Source organism: Alligator mississippiensis, chromosome 1 (assembly GCF_030867095.1).
Source record: "Alligator mississippiensis isolate rAllMis1 chromosome 1, rAllMis1, whole genome shotgun sequence".
NCBI lineage: Eukaryota > Metazoa > Chordata > Crocodylia > Alligatoridae > Alligator > Alligator mississippiensis.
This window is the reverse complement of record NC_081824.1, coordinates 485,496,587-485,511,898: the sequence shown is the minus strand read 5'-3', so window position 1 is coordinate 485,511,898 and position 15,312 is coordinate 485,496,587. Positions and strand designations below refer to the sequence as shown.

At 47.9% G+C, this 15,312-nt stretch overlaps 1 long non-coding RNA gene across 2 annotated transcripts; it reads left to right on the top strand.

The window, feature by feature from the left end:
- Window positions 1–276: 276 nt before the first annotated feature.
- Window positions 277–15,312, top strand: LOC132249916 (uncharacterized). Of its 2 annotated transcripts, XR_009461436.1 has the most exons (3): window positions 277–504; window positions 779–1,006; window positions 4,476–15,312. It is a non-coding gene; the product is annotated as an uncharacterized LOC132249916 (long non-coding RNA). The 2 variants fall into 2 exon arrangements; XR_009461435.1 differs by having other exon boundaries at window positions 779–15,312.

Genomic DNA, 15,312 nt, shown 5'->3' with positions numbered 1-15,312 from the left:
GGGTACCAGTGAGCTATGTTAACAAGTACTGTGGAGCTCGCCCAGCTCTTTTTTGAGTTCTGGCATTTACAGCAACTGGTGTTAGAACTCACGCCTTTGAGAAAGAGAAAAATTTAAGAATATTATGATTATAAAATTCATATTATAGTAAAAACGATTACAAATAATATAAGCAAGCCTATAGCTCTGGTAATTACTCTGTGGAAGCAAAGGATAGCTGAGGCCTCAGGGGGGAGAGAGAGATTCTTTAGATAAAAGGAAGACAACTGGTAAAGCTGTCTTGAAGGACAGAAAACAGATAGCCCTGAGGCGGGAAAAGCTAGTCAGGAAACCCTTTGTCTTGAATCCATAAAAGGTTAATTGCCCTTGCTGTAAGACAGAGAGCCAGGGGGGAATCTTCTCTTTAACCGTTTCTCTCCGATAGCTATCAAAATAAAGTTTCTACCTGACCTGATTCCAGATTCTACAGCATGTTTTTTTCCACAACAGCCTTTTTTAGGACAGGTAAGAGTTTTGAAATGTTTGGTTTTGAAGGTGTCTAAAGGCCACTGCACTTAAAACTTGGCTTTTTTTTCTTTTGGGTTTGGCAGTATCCCAAAAGGGTGACAGTTCACCGGCAAACCTTGGTCAGTTTGAGTTTTATGCTTGAAAGTGGACTACTAGTCCATGAACCATTTGATGTTTTGTCTGCTTCTGGTCTACCCTTGTCGTGGTCAGGTAGACAAGTGGTGCTCCTGTGAAGTCCACAGTCATCTTCTTCTGGCTTCCCCTTTTCCAGGTCAGGGAAGCTTGCGTTGAAGCCGATCCTGAGCTCTGGTGAAACTTCTGTCTTCTTTGTACGAGTATAATGAATCCAGTTGTCTTTTTTCTGCTACCTTTACGGTAGTGTGGGAAGTGAGGAGGACTTGATAAGGTCCTTGCCACCTCGGTTCAAGAGGAGACTGTTTCCAAGTTTTTACGTACACCCAGTCTCCAGGCTGGACGCGATGTGCTGGAACATTGTCAGGTAAGGGTTGATTTAAAGCAGCATACCTATGGAGAGATTTTAACTGAGACTGTAGAGATAAAATATAAGAGGTGAGTTTTTCATCACCTAAAAGGGAGGAGGTGTGAGCCAGTAATAAGGGGGAATGTTGGGGAACAGGGTGTCCAAACAATAGCTTGTAAGGGCTGAGCTTTAGTTTTCCCCTGGGGGTGGTTCTGATGGACATAAGAGATAGTGGGAGAGCCTTAGTCCATTTTAACCTGCTCTCAGCACATAGCTTTCCAATTTTTTGTTTCGGGGTCTGATTTATTCTCTCCTGAGTATTTAACAGTGGATTTATAGAACTGAAGCTTGCTTGGTGCCACCTTGTGGCTAGTGCAGTGAGTAAGATGATGGTGTCCTGGGTATATGCTTCTGATGAGGTAGAGCATAAGAGCAAATCATCCACGTATATTAGGAGGGATGAGGAGTTAGGAAAAGTAACATCTTGCAAATCTTTGTGAAGAATTTGAGAAAAAATGCTGGGAGATTCTACATATCCTTGGGGTAACCTTGTCCAGGTCAGTTGAGAAGAACCCCAGATGAAGGCAAAAAGATATTGGGATTCAGGGTGGATGGGGATGCTGAAGAAAGCTGAACAGAGGTCTACTACTGTATAAACAGCAGTGTCATGGGGTATTGCAGTTAAAATAGTATTGGGGTTAGGAATGACTGGGTGTTGAGGAATGACATACTTATTAATTTGTCTGAGGTCTTGAACAAAATGATAGACGGGCTTTCCGTCTGGACCAGGCTTGGGTTTCTTTACTGGAAGTATGGGCGTGTTACAGGGGGACTGGCAGGGAATCAAAATTCCTTGTTTAGAAAAATCTTCAATTAAAGGCTTGAGTCCCTCAATAGCTTTTGCTTTTAAAGGGTATTGGGGTACTTTAGGTGACTCGAGATTGGTGCGAATTAGAATTTTGACAGGATCTGCAGATTTTAGGAGTCCAACCGAGCTGGAGGTGAGGCCCCAAAGTTCTAGGGGTACCTTTTCTTTTAGGACAGATGGGAGAGATTTTAAACTTGGGTCCTGGATGGGTACAAGGACTGCAGCCAATGTAGGGATTTGAGAGGACGGGAATGTTAAGATAATTCCATTGGGTGGACACTGTATGGTGGCACATAGTTTGCAGAGAAGGTTTCTTCCTAGAAGGTTGACAGGACTGTTGGCTAAGAGGAAAGAGTGTTCTGCTGAAAGAGGACCAATCTTGATATTAACGGCTTGAGAAAAGGGACAACGGAACGGTCTGCCCTTGATACTTATAACTGTGACTTGTTTTCCAAATACAAGTTTTAACACAGGCAAAGTGGCAGGTGTCTCAGGGTCCATGTTTCCATACTGGCGTATAGCTTTACAGAGTCTTTCAAAGTAGTCTGAAGGGTGTTCTTCTGGACTCTGAATAGTAGATGTCACTTTAGAGCAGTTTGCAGTTTTATCTCCTGCCTTTTTTAGTCCTTCTAAGATACTTTCCTTTAGCATTCATATTGAGTTTTGCCCCCTTTCCTGGTTGTAATTCTAATCTGGATCTTGCCTAGATATGCCATTAGGCATGGGGTGGTTTTGATGCCGCTGATTGGCTAGAAATTGGTCAGCATGGTGTAGTACTTGGGTCTTCTCGTCTGAGGTTAAAAGGCTTTTGAGAAGCTGCATGACATCTGACCAGGAGGGGTTATGAGTCATGAAAATGGTTTTGAAGCACCTTAGAACTACTTCGGGATCATCTCTGGGCCTGGGGGTGTTTTCTTGCCAGTTTAAAAGGTTGGTGGTGGAGAACGGAGTATGTGTCCAGTGACTGATAACATCTCCACCCGCGCCAGGCACAGGGTATTCTCTTAGGGGAGTCATAAAGCTAGGGGCAGGTATTCGTTGTTGGGTACGATTAGCTATGGGAGTCGGATCAGTGTTCGGGGAGGTTGAGTCTGGAAAGGGATGCCTTGATCCATCTACAGGCTCAGAACTTGGGCGGTCACCAGGAGGCAGTCGGGGTGATGCCTCCCCACGATTTCCTGTGTCCCCTGCCAGCATGGGAATGAACGGATCAGGTGGGATAGGGGGTCTGGACATGGGTCTATAATCATCTTCTGAATATAAAGTTGGTGCAGAGGGCTTTGGACATTGAAGGGGAGCTAACAAATTCGGGGAAGGTACAGGGGTCGGGGTGGCTAAAGGCTTTGATTGCTTACTAGCAACATTGTCCCATAAATACCAATAATTCATTTGGCCGGGGCAGAGGTCCTCCAAGATCTTTTGTAAGGCAGTCAGGCAATTTAGGTCAAATGATCCATTTTCTGGCCATTGTCTTCCCAAATCTAACTGAGACGTATAAGACGTCCAATTAATTAAACAGAGTTCTGCCATATGAGACTTGGACAGTTCTGCCCGTCCCTCCAAATGGTTCCAATTCTTGATCATAATCAGGGGTGAATCGGGAATAGCTTTTACTTTCTCTAGGTCGGAACCCATGATTATATCTAAGTACTGTCACAACCCAAAGCTGTGATTTTTTGTTTGTGTGCGCTTCGGCATCGCTAAATTATTTTTCCCGCTAAATTGCAGCTTCTTTGCACAGTAGAGTTTTCTGCTGCAGAAGAGAACTCTGGTGCAATGGAGTATTTCCTGCCAATTTGAAGCTTTCTTTGCATGGTGCACTTCTTTTTGCATTTAGGAAGTGCACGGTGCAAGGAGTTCCCACCATTTGTATGAGAATTTGTGCCACATTATTGGCCAGTTCTAATACATGCACACATGGCGGCTAGTGATTGGCTTGCTAGCCGTATAAAGAGCTTGGGTGGTTTCCGCCCAAGTTGGAGGAATTAGAGAACTCACCAGGAGGAGGAGACTTCGCGCTGTGTGAAGATCTCTAAGCGCTGCAGATCCTTACGGACCCAATGCATTTCTTAAAAGGCAACAGAGGTCTAAACAGCCTCTGGCCTCTCCCTGTCGCCGAGCGCAATCCTAGACATGTCCCTTTCCTTTATACTAAACCAAACCGGACCCACGGAGCCTTAACAATTCCGTGGGAGCAACCGAACTTGTCGTAATCCTCAGACAGGGATTTAAGCGGAGCTGTGCCTGGAAAGCTGTCCAGCCTACACCACTACCATTTTTGGTGTAAGTAAACAATCTTTTAATCAACCACTACGCGTCTGTGATCAATTCTAGTTCGCCCCCGGTCTTCTCCAACCCCATGTGCCCGGGCTGCTGGCCACAGCCTGCGTGCGCAAAGACGGGCCCCGGCTCGCCCCCGGTTGGCCCGCACAAGTACCAGCAGTTTTATTCCCTAATTTTTACCTGCCTAGAAGCTGTTTCATCCACATACAACAACCGGTGTTCTCGGACCCCACTGGCTTCCTCCATGAGGAGGGGCGTCTTGAGTCCGAGACCCTAGTCATTGGCCATTATAACAGCATTTCTACCTTATATCCATGTCTTTTGCCTTTCGACCAGGCTGCCGCTCTAACAGCTTTTAAAGTGGCAGACGGATAACCCTTGGACTGCTCTCAAAGTCCTCTAGAGGAATAAAGATGGGACTCGAACCCACAACCAAACGGGAACAAGACCAGAGTCCTCTAAAGGACTAACCAGAAACCAAAACCCTGGAACAACCAGTGTAGCAGAAAGCCCCCTTTTTCCTCTTACCTGCATTTGCCTCTCCCCTCTTTGGATATGTTTCTCTTTTTCTACCTATTCTTCCTTCCTCTCTCTTTCACTTTAAGATAAGGAATTGTGTTTTAAAATTTGTATGTGTGCATTTTGTATCTCCCCTTGTATTTCGGTATTTTTATCTATTTGTGTGCCATGGCATTTGTAGCTTATATTTTATACTCCTCACCTTTCAACTGAATGTATTTCGTTTCATAAGTAAGTCATACATTGTAATAACGTTAACAAGGGCAGGAATCAAGCTGCCCTTCCCTGTATCAGGCTGGCCCCTGAAAGAGCGAGTGAATCAGTGATTGAATGTGTAACACAGTAGCAGCAGGCAGCAATTAACACCTGGGAAGTTGCAGACCAGCCAACGGAAGAACTCAATAGAAAACAATGTAACAACTGGGAAATCTCTAAACATCACTGATTAAGGGCTAGAAGCCCTGGCCTGAGTTAATCAACACCAGGGACCAACTTTTGGGCTGAGTATCTCCAGATCAACTGCTCCCAGAGCCCTATTCAAAATTCATCAACAGACTCCCAAATCTGCACGTACATGCGGATGACCCCTGGGGCTGAAAGATGCCATCCAGTAGCCACTGGGTGGGGGGGGGTGGGAATTCCCACGAGGGTCAATGACCCCTGGATTGGGCAAACCTGAAATCTGGGGAGTCACCAAAGTCTGCCATGGACAGATAAAAGGCTATGAAAAGTGACCCTCAGTGGCTCCCTCTTGATCTCCAACTTGACCAGACCTGTCCATCTAGAAGGACCAGCCGGCGACCCCCTTCTGGAAGATAACACCACACTGAGAGAAGCCTCAACGACAGACTCCAGCACTTGTAGGATAGGTATACCTGACTCTGTAGCCTGCTACTGTGTGCGTGTGCATGTGTATGTGGGGGGGGGGGGGACCAGACCCAAGGTTTATGATTACAGTGTTTCAATCCGCCTAATAAACTAGAATTTTAAGGACCCCAAGTTGGACATTTGTAGCCAACATTACTTGGTGGAGAATGCAGGCATTATTCTAGGATTATTAGCGGATTGGTAATTGGGGAGACTGTGTCTTCAGATAGAACCCACGTTCACGGAGGTGGGTGGGCAATAGTCACCCAAGGGGGTGGGCAGACTCAAGGAGGGTCTGGATTTAGTTGTCATCCAAGGGGGTGAGCATATCTCAAAGAAGGGATTTGGTTCTAGAACTGCAGGGGCAGGGACAGAGTCAGTTGGGAGTGCAAGGGCTCAAGGAAACTGAGAGGCTTGAGGCATGTTGAGGAAAATGTCTTTGTTTAGGAAAAAAGCCCCTAAGGTTGGAGCAGGAGGCCAAGAAGATAAGTGGGTACGGAGGGAGGAAATTTCCCCTCTCCATAGGGGGATTCTGAAGGGTGAAGCCAGTCCATGGAGGGAGGATGTGTGCACCCCAGGCTTTTCCATAAGGGACACTGAATCCCAATTTGAAAGATTTTGCCTTTGTGAAAAACCCTCAATTCAAAGGCAACACAGTGCCTGGGTCTGGCTACTGTGGCATGCTGTAAAAACAGCAGTTGAGGAAAAAGCTCAGCGAGCCTCTGAAATTGAGGAAAAGGAGGAGCTAACCCAAATTCTAAAAGATAGATGTGTCCAGTTGGAAACCAGTAATCAGACTCTAAAGGGGTTGTCTTGGAACTTGGAAAATGAAAAGGAGCAATTGAGAAAAATAAATCAAGACAATGCCCAAAAATTGGAATTATTGGACCAATAAAGGCTAGCCGAGAAGCCTTGCAAAAATTGGTAAAAACAATGGCTAAAGACCAAGCCAAGAAGGGAGCCAAGGTCAACCATGGCCCCTGTCTAAATACCATTAACCGTTTAAAAAAGGAACTCCAGGAGCGCAGCCTGCAAGTAGCAGCTGTCATCCGGGGAGACCAAGCCAGGGATCCAGACATCCCCTTCAATCCAGGAGAGATTTGGGGTGGGGAGATGTGGGGAGATCCGGAGGATGCAGGGGAGCCCTCTCCTGAAGACCCTAAGTCAAATCAGGAGAGGACCCTGGTGCCTGAGGTGAGCACAATCACGTGGACCTCAGTCAATTGGGATGCTCAGGGAAAACCCACAGAAACCACACAGGTAACGGTCCCCCTCAGTGGAGCTGATCTACCAGTCCTGGGTAGGACCCTGGGATCTGCTAACATTAGGAATTTGGGACAGTGGTTGCAGAAATCCCTGAATGTAGTGGAGTGTGAAACCCTGAGTGTCCAGGAATGGCACCGCCTACTAAGGGCTTGCGCCACCCCAGAGATTCAGGCAGCAATGGATCAGGAGGACAGCTTTGGGGGAGACAATATTCTCTGGAGCATAGTGGGTTTGGGGATCAGTTTGGGAAGAAAGACATTTAAGGGACAGTTCGGGGCTAGCCACCACCTGGGGAACCTGTTAGGGACTGTGTGATTCAGTGTGTTATGTTGGGATTGCTGTCAGGGACAGTTCTGCCCCTAGACAAGGAGAACAAACGGACATCGGACATAAGAAGTATAGATTACCCTCCTGGGTTTTGGAAGGAAGTACAGGAAGGCATGCATCAGCCCATAACTGGACTGATGGGACCGCTCCGAGAGACTGGGAGATATGTGCTGGGAGAAGTCCTAGCCCGGGCTCAGGATGCAGAGAGGTTAATTGGACATCAAGGGGGGGCGATTGCAGACACCCAGTTCAAAGGAAAGCTTAATGACATACCAAATTATGTGGTTATCTATTCTAATGAAAGTGCCTACCCCAAAACTGATAGAGGGGCTGGGGGTCCAAATTATCGCCCCAGCCCACACTGGGTTAACCCCAGGGTATCAAAGGAAAGAGAGGGGGAAAACAGGATTCGGTCAGCAGTGTGGAAGTTTTTTATGCAGCATGGGGAACCGAGAGGGAATTGGCATGGAAAGCCTCTAGCCGAGCTGCTTATCAGAATGGCAGAGCTGACCTGGGAGGGAGCAGCACCTCCCCTTTCTGACAGGGTAGCTGCCTCAGCCCCAGTCTCCGAAGAACAGTGACAGAGCCCCCGTAATGGGACCCCTGAGCAAAGCCCTAGCTCATGGGAGAAATTGGGGACCCTCGATTGGGATCCAGGAGGGAGACCCCAAATACCCATTACGGTGGGAACTCAAGGGCACACCAGTGCGCTCCTGGACACCAGAGCTGCGCTAAATGTATTTGGGAGGAAATGGGACCTGAAGCAATTTGAGACTGATCAAATTGCACTCCGATCCTTTACAGGACAGGAGTCCACCGGGGTGGTGTGCACAGGGGTGACCACCTGCATCCGATTCCCAGAGGAGTCCCAAGAAATCAGTATAGATGGAGTTCAACAAGAGGGCTCCACTGAACAGTTGATTCTGGGAGCCCCCTTGTTCAACCGGGAAGGCTGGATCCTGGATCTAGCCAATGGGATTGTATGGCAAGCACAGACAGCTGACCCCTGGGAACCTCGTGAGACAAATCCATATTGGAGTTGGGAATGGTGTAAGGGGCTTGGAGCCATTGACTTTGACTCGGGGGATGAGTGGGCGCAGCAGTTCCCTAACGTATGGGCTAGGAGTAAAAGTGACTGTGGTTGGATCAACACCTGCATTAAGATCTTAGGGGATCCAGTGCCTCCTCAAAAACAGTATAGCTTCCCCAAGCAAGCCATACAGTTAATTATCACAGACCTACTGCAGCAGGGAGTGCTGACTGAAACCAATTCAGAATGTAATTCCCTCATATGGCCCGTCCTAAGGGCGGACTGGGTATCATGGAGGCTAACTGTTGACTACCGAGCCATTAACAATGGGACTCGCCCCATGGCTCCTATAGTGGCTAACATGCCTGCCATGCTTAGCAGGGTACAAGAGAGTCCCCAATGGTTTTCTGTAATAGATCTAGCTAATTGCTTCTTTGCAATCCCTCTGCACCCCGAGTCATGGAACCAATTTGCTTTTACCTTTAAAGGGAAACAGTACACCTTTACCCGGGTCCCACAGCAGGTTCACAATGCCCCAGCTATAGCCCACCACCATGTCGTATCCATGCTCCAGAGTTTAGCTGGACCCGATCAGGAAAGGGTGGTTTCTTATGTAGATGACATACTGGGATGGGGAGATCAGGAGCGGGAGGTGAAGGGATGCACGGGGAGTGCTGGCTTTGATCCAGAACACTGGGTTCAGGGGCAGCAGACCAAAGGCTCAGTTAGTCATGCAAGAAGTAACCTACTTGGGTGTAAGACTGGGGTGGAAGGGAAAAAGATCGATTCCCAGAAGGTCACTGCCCTACTGAACATGCCGGTTCCCAAGGATACTCACTCCCCGCGGGTGCTGCTTGGAAGTTTTAACTTCCTCGGCTCCCACATATACCAATTTGCAGAGATCACATGGTCCCTGTGGAGGCTGCTAAAGAAAAAGGTGCAGTGGGAGTGGGGAGACAGTGGGCAAAAGGTTTGTTGTTCACTTAAGGAGGCGTTAATCGCGGCTCCTGCTCTGGCATACCCTAACTCATTGAAGCCTTTCTGTATTAAGTTGGCAACCAATGAAATAGCTCTATCAGCCGTGTAACTGCGGGGTCCTGCAGGAGGGCCGTGATCTCCTTACAGCCCCCTCACCGTGCCCAGTCGGCCCAAGGGCACCCTCAAATTCTCACCCGCCACGTCTTTGATGACTAGATAAGGTAGGGAGGCTGCCTTACGACTCCCTGGGCACGGTTGGCTGGGACCTCTGTCCCCATGTGTTCCCGGACCCCGCCTGGGGGTCTCGCAGTATGATGGGTGCTCCCCAGGCACCCTAGCCTTATGGGCTACGCATGGCTCCTACCAACCCCTAATACCACACCCCAAGCCTTGTTGATGTCCTAGACGTTGGTATGTCTCTCTATATATATTTTGCCCATCTCTCGGGCCTCCTCCACGTACTGCCCTCCCTTGGGCTCTCTGAGCCCACTCGGGGTCTCCCTATAATGTTGCCCCCTGTCTGGGGCCTTTACAATAGTGCCCCCTCCTGGGGCTTTTCCTACAATGCTGCCCAAACTCAGGCTTCTAAAATACAGCCCCCCATCTGGGGCTCTCTGCGCCCACTCTGGGGACTTCTCGGTGACGCCCCCTGACTCTCAGGCCCACCGTGCTGCTGCCCCCTTTCTCCCAGGGCTCGCTGTGCCACTACACCCTCTCGCCAGGGCAACTGCAGCACTCTACCCTGCTCCGGGGTTTATCGCAGCACTCGCCCTTCTTCAGAGGCTCACTGTGCCCGCACTGGGATTCCTAATAATATCGCCCCCTCTCTAGGGCTTGCTGTGCCCCTACAGGCTTCCTCATAACACTGCCCCCTCTCTGGGGCTTGTCGTGCCCGTGCTGGGGCTTCTCAAAGCTGCCCCTCTCTGGCGCTGGGGTCCATGTACCCCGCAAGTTGCGCCTTCACTGGCACCGGGGTTCCCATATAACTGGGATTCCCCCCGAGAATATTGCACCCTCACTGGCGCTAGGACCCCACCCATCTGGGGTCCCTATGAGGTCTCTTCCAACCCCTATAGCCTCACCCAAACCACCAGTACAATATCAAAGCAGAACATGAACTCGAGCCTCCTGGCTATAACTCAAACATAAGGCACTAGGCCATAACAACATAAGCCTTCTGGCTGCAATTCAACCCCATTGCGCCCTCCTCTAGAGCTCTCGCAGGCTATACTTGCGATCCAGGTTCTCCCTATATCCTGGCTGACGGAGCTCCTGCCTCTCCGTCTGCTAGCAGGCAACCGCCAGCCTGGCCTCAGCACTGGGCTTTATGAGGGCCAGGCCCTGCCCTCTTCTGGCCAGCTGACTCAGATTAGTTGCCCCGGCAACCCGCAGCTGTGGTTGTGTTCTGCCAGGGCTCTCTCTCCCTGGCAGTTTCTACTCCCTAGGAGCAGGCACTGAGGTGCCCTGCGACAAGCCGTACTGCTAAAAAAAAAATTCAGACAGTAAACTAGTACCCATATCTTACGAATCCCGCATATTGACAGGTCCAGAGATTAATTTTAACCAGCGTGAACGAGAGTGCCTGGCTGCAGTATGGGCTGTTCACAAATGTGAAGGACTCACAGAGATGGCCCCAGTAATCATCCAGACACATCACTCACCCTTAAAGTACATTTTATCAGGAAACCTGACAGGGTCTAAAGTGTCCAACACCTGGATCACCCAGTGGGCATTGTTCCTGACTGGACGGGGAGTTGGACATGAAACCCAGTCTAAGGTGGATATGCTCCCCTATGCCTTTTTAGTAGAAGGCACTACTCACCGGTGTCCTGGTACAGAGCCTTGCCAAGGGAACAGGGGGGTCACTGAGGCTCCAGAGCTGGAAGAAAACCCAGCAGTGGAGGATCAGCCTACCCTTGTGTGGTTTACAGATGAGAGCTCTAGCTTTGAAAATGGAAAGCGGTTTACTGGATATGGAGAGGTGAATTTAAATAATGATCAGATCAGGGGTCCTTTGCCAGCGGGGTACTCAGCTCAAGCTGCTGAAGTACCAGCCCCGAGGGAACTCCATGAACAGCATAACCCATCTGAAGGGAAATTGTGGATCTACACTGACTCTGACTTCTGTGCTAGGGCCCTGCTATATTGGACATATAATTGGAGCAAAGCTAATTGGCATGCTGCTGATGGCAACGAAATTGCACAAAAGGGTGATTGGCAGGCAATTTGGGGATGAATTCAAAGGCATCCATCCTCACTACACATTCGACATGTTAAAGGTCATCTAAAGGCTGATACTTTAGAAGCCAAAATGAACCAATTAGCAGATGCTACAGCAAAGAGAAGAGCACCGGGAGACATTGCCGTGGTGCAAACCCGGTCCTCAAGCCACCAAAATTGGAAGATTCAGGAGGAGTATGCTGTTCATCAGGAAACTGGAGAAGTTAGATGGGTACCACCTCCAGAGTATAGAGAGGAAATCATAACTGCTTGTCACAGCTTCAGGCACGAGGCATCTGGAGCCACAACAGCTAGGGTGCAGGAAATTGCTTACTGGCCAGGGACGTCCAAAGATGTGAAGGTGTGGGTGCAGAAGTGCTTGCGCTGTGCAGGGGAGGGAGCAAAACTAAAAGACCCTGGACTCCTCTTCCATCAAAAGTTAGTGGGTCCATGGCAAAGGATCCAAATGGATTACATGGACAAGCTCTCCTGCACAGCATGAGGAAACCAGTATTTGCTAATGGTTATAGATTCCTTCAGTGGGTGGGTGGAGGCATTTTCTATGCGCACCCACACTGCTGAAGCCACAGCAAAGAAACTCTGGACAGATGTAATATGCCGGTTTGGAGCTCCTAAAATCATAGACTCAGACCGAGGTCCCCATGTCACTGGGGCTGTTGTTAAACAACTGCTGCAAGCCTTAGGCATCAGGCAGCAGTGGCACATTCCCCACCACCCCCAGGCATCTGGGCAGGTAGAGCGAATGAATAGGACAATTAAGGAGTCGTTACGGAAGGTGGTAAATCAAACAGGTACAGACTGGGATCTTAAGCTTCCTTTGATCTTAGCTGCTCTCTGGAGCAGGAACCACTTGGGAACCAGCCTCCAGCCCTAAGAGATCCTATTTGACAAGTGGATGGCTCTAATACCCGCTGGGCTTACCCCATACCCAGACAACCTGGACAATCGACAGCCCACAGAAATTATTGAATGGGTAAAAGAGCTCCCATATTGTTTGAGGCATCAGGAGTTGCAAATGAATGAAGCTATTCAGCAAGCTCGGCTGCGGATGGACAGGCAGCTCCAACAGCTTCCCAGGCTTTGGGAAATTGGACAGTCAGTCATGTACCTTAGACTCACCCCAAAGGCATATGTCCTGGAGTCCAAAAGGATTGGACCCTTCACTATTATCAATCAGTTAAGCCCAACCGTGGTCTAAATTGATAAAGGGGAATCAGGAAAATGGGTACATGTGTCCCAACAAAAACTGCTTAAGGGGGCGGAATAGATCTAACCCTGAATCTAGCCTTGTTAACAGGATTCCTGGTGTCATGAGGAGAGTATCCCAGTGACCTTGCTTGGAGAAAAGAAAAAGAAAAAACAAACAAACAAACAAAGAAGTGAGCCACCAACCACTTGACCCTCGAAGAACAGAGTAACCAATCTTTTAACCCTGCAGGCCACCCTTCATGGCTAGCAGGAAGGAACGGCTCTGAGCCGTTGGAAAATACATATCAGACGGGCTGATCAGTGCCCACCTTGATGTTGAGGCAGGAAAAGGCCAAAAAAATCCTCAATTTAGGATGGCCACCTTCCTGTAGGTAACTGCTCCACTTTTTCAGTATGAAAGAAAAGCACCCAAAGAATGGAAAATGCTGTGTGCACTGCCACTGCACATGTCAGCATTGCACTTTGTAATTATGAATAATCAGCCACTGCAAGGAGTTTTCCTTGGCAGGTTTGTGTGTGTTTGTTTTCTTTTGCAGAAACCACAGTATAGTCAAAGGTGACCGACAAACCATGAGGCCTCACTACCGTCAGCAGCGTCTTCCTCATCACAGCCATGGCAAAAATTATCTTGTCTGTTTGTGGTGTCTTGTTATAGGTTTTGTGTTTGTTTGTTTGGTTTGTTTTAAGTTGTCACAGTTTAAATACATATGATATCATAAAGATATAATAAGGGTAATTGGTAATACCCCCTCTAAAAATTGAACCTGTCTGTGGATCTCAGACCAGAACACTTCTGTCTGGTTGGACTGGAAAGTTGTTCTGATATTTGAAACAAGAGCAGCAATTCTCAAAAGGTTTTATATTCCACTTGGTTAGCAAAAGGATGTTTATTAAGGGTCATGTGTACTTTGTTTTTTTGGGTTTGGTTTTGTTTTGTTTTGTCTCTGTACTTCTCTTAAGGATTTAAATGCTACTTAGAATATCAGTATACCAAGATGTGTGTAAAAAAAACCAACAAAAACAAAACAAAAACTGCATTCAAAGTCATATTTTAATAAGCAAAGAGACAACTATACCATTGTAACAGTTCAAATCAACCTTGTTATGTTATTTTCTCTCTCCACCCCCCAAGGCTTTTCTCTTTCAATATCTTTTAACTGCCTAAGTTTTGTTTTAACTTCAAACCAGCTGATGATACACCTCCTGTCTACAGAGCTGAACAATGGCATTCAAACAGTATAGTGACATCACCCTTGTGTAAGGCCGATGTCAAGGGGGGGGGGAATAATATAGCAGAAAGCCCCCTTTTCCTCTTGCCTGCATTTGCTCTCCCCTCTTTGGATATGTTTCTCTTTTTCTACCTTTTCTTCCTTCCTCTCTCTTTCACTTTAAGATAAGGAATTGTGTTTTAAAATTTGTATGTGTGCATTTTGTATCTCCCCTTGTATTTTGGTATTTTTATCTATTTGTGTGCGATGGCATTACTTCTGTAGCTTATATTTTATACTCCTCACCTTTCAACTGAATGTATTTAGTATCATAAGTAAGTTATACATTGTAACAATGTTAACAAAGGCAGGAATCAAACTGCCCTTTCCTGTATCAGAATGGCCCCTGAAAGAGCGAGTGAATCAGTGATTGAATGTGTAACTCTGTAGCAGCAGGCAGCAATTAGCACCTGGGAAGCTGAAGACCAGCCAACAGAAGAACTCAATAGAAAACAATATAACAACCGGGAAATAGCTAAACGTCACTGATCAAGGGCTAGAAGCCCTGGCCTGAGTTAATCAACCCAGGGACCAACTTTAGGGCTGAGTATCTCCAGATCAACCGCTCCCAGAGCCCTATTCAAAATTCATCAACGGACTCCCAAACCTGCACGTACATGCGGATGACCCCTGGGGTTGACAGATGCCGTCCAGTAGCCACCGAGGAGGGGAAGTCCCACGAGGGTCAATGACCCCTGGATTGGGCAAACCTGAAATCTGGGGAGTCACCAAAGTCTGCCAAGGACAGATAAAAAGCAGTGAAAAGTGACCGTCAGTGGAGCCCTCTTGATCTCCAACTTGACCAGACCTGCCCAGCCAGAAGGACCAGCTGGCAACCCCCTTCTGGAAGATAACACCATGCTGAAAGAAGCCTCAACAACAGACTCCAGTGCTCATAGGATAGGTATACCTGACTCTGTAGCCTGCTACTGTGTGTGGGGGGGGGGACCAGCCCCAAGGTTTATGATTACAATGTTTCAATACGCCTAATACACTAGAATTTTAAGGATCCCAAGTTGGACATTTGTAGCCAACACCAGGAACCAGGAATTAAACCAAAAACATACAGACCTGAGGTACCTGAAGTACCATTCCTTTACCCAATTTAAGGATCCCGCCTTATTGGTCCTGAGGGGACCGTCCACCTCCCGAGACTGACCCAAATAGGTGAACTCACCTGGTGCACGCTGGGGTGTCAGGGGGTGGAGGTCTCCAAAGGCTCCAAGCTAGACAGGTCTCATCAGGGGTGCCAAATTGTCGTGGGAGAAAACTTCCTGGAGTACGTTGTCTAGCCGCATAGGAACCAGGCAACATGGTAAAGGGTTAACTGCAGTTTATTTGCTCAAGCAAAGACCATAAGCCAGCAAAGAGGCAAAATTGTCCCAATTTAAGGGTGGGGCTGTCTTCTATGCCTTTTCTAACAAAGAAAACTACAAGGTCATTAAATATGCAATACTTATGGTGATCA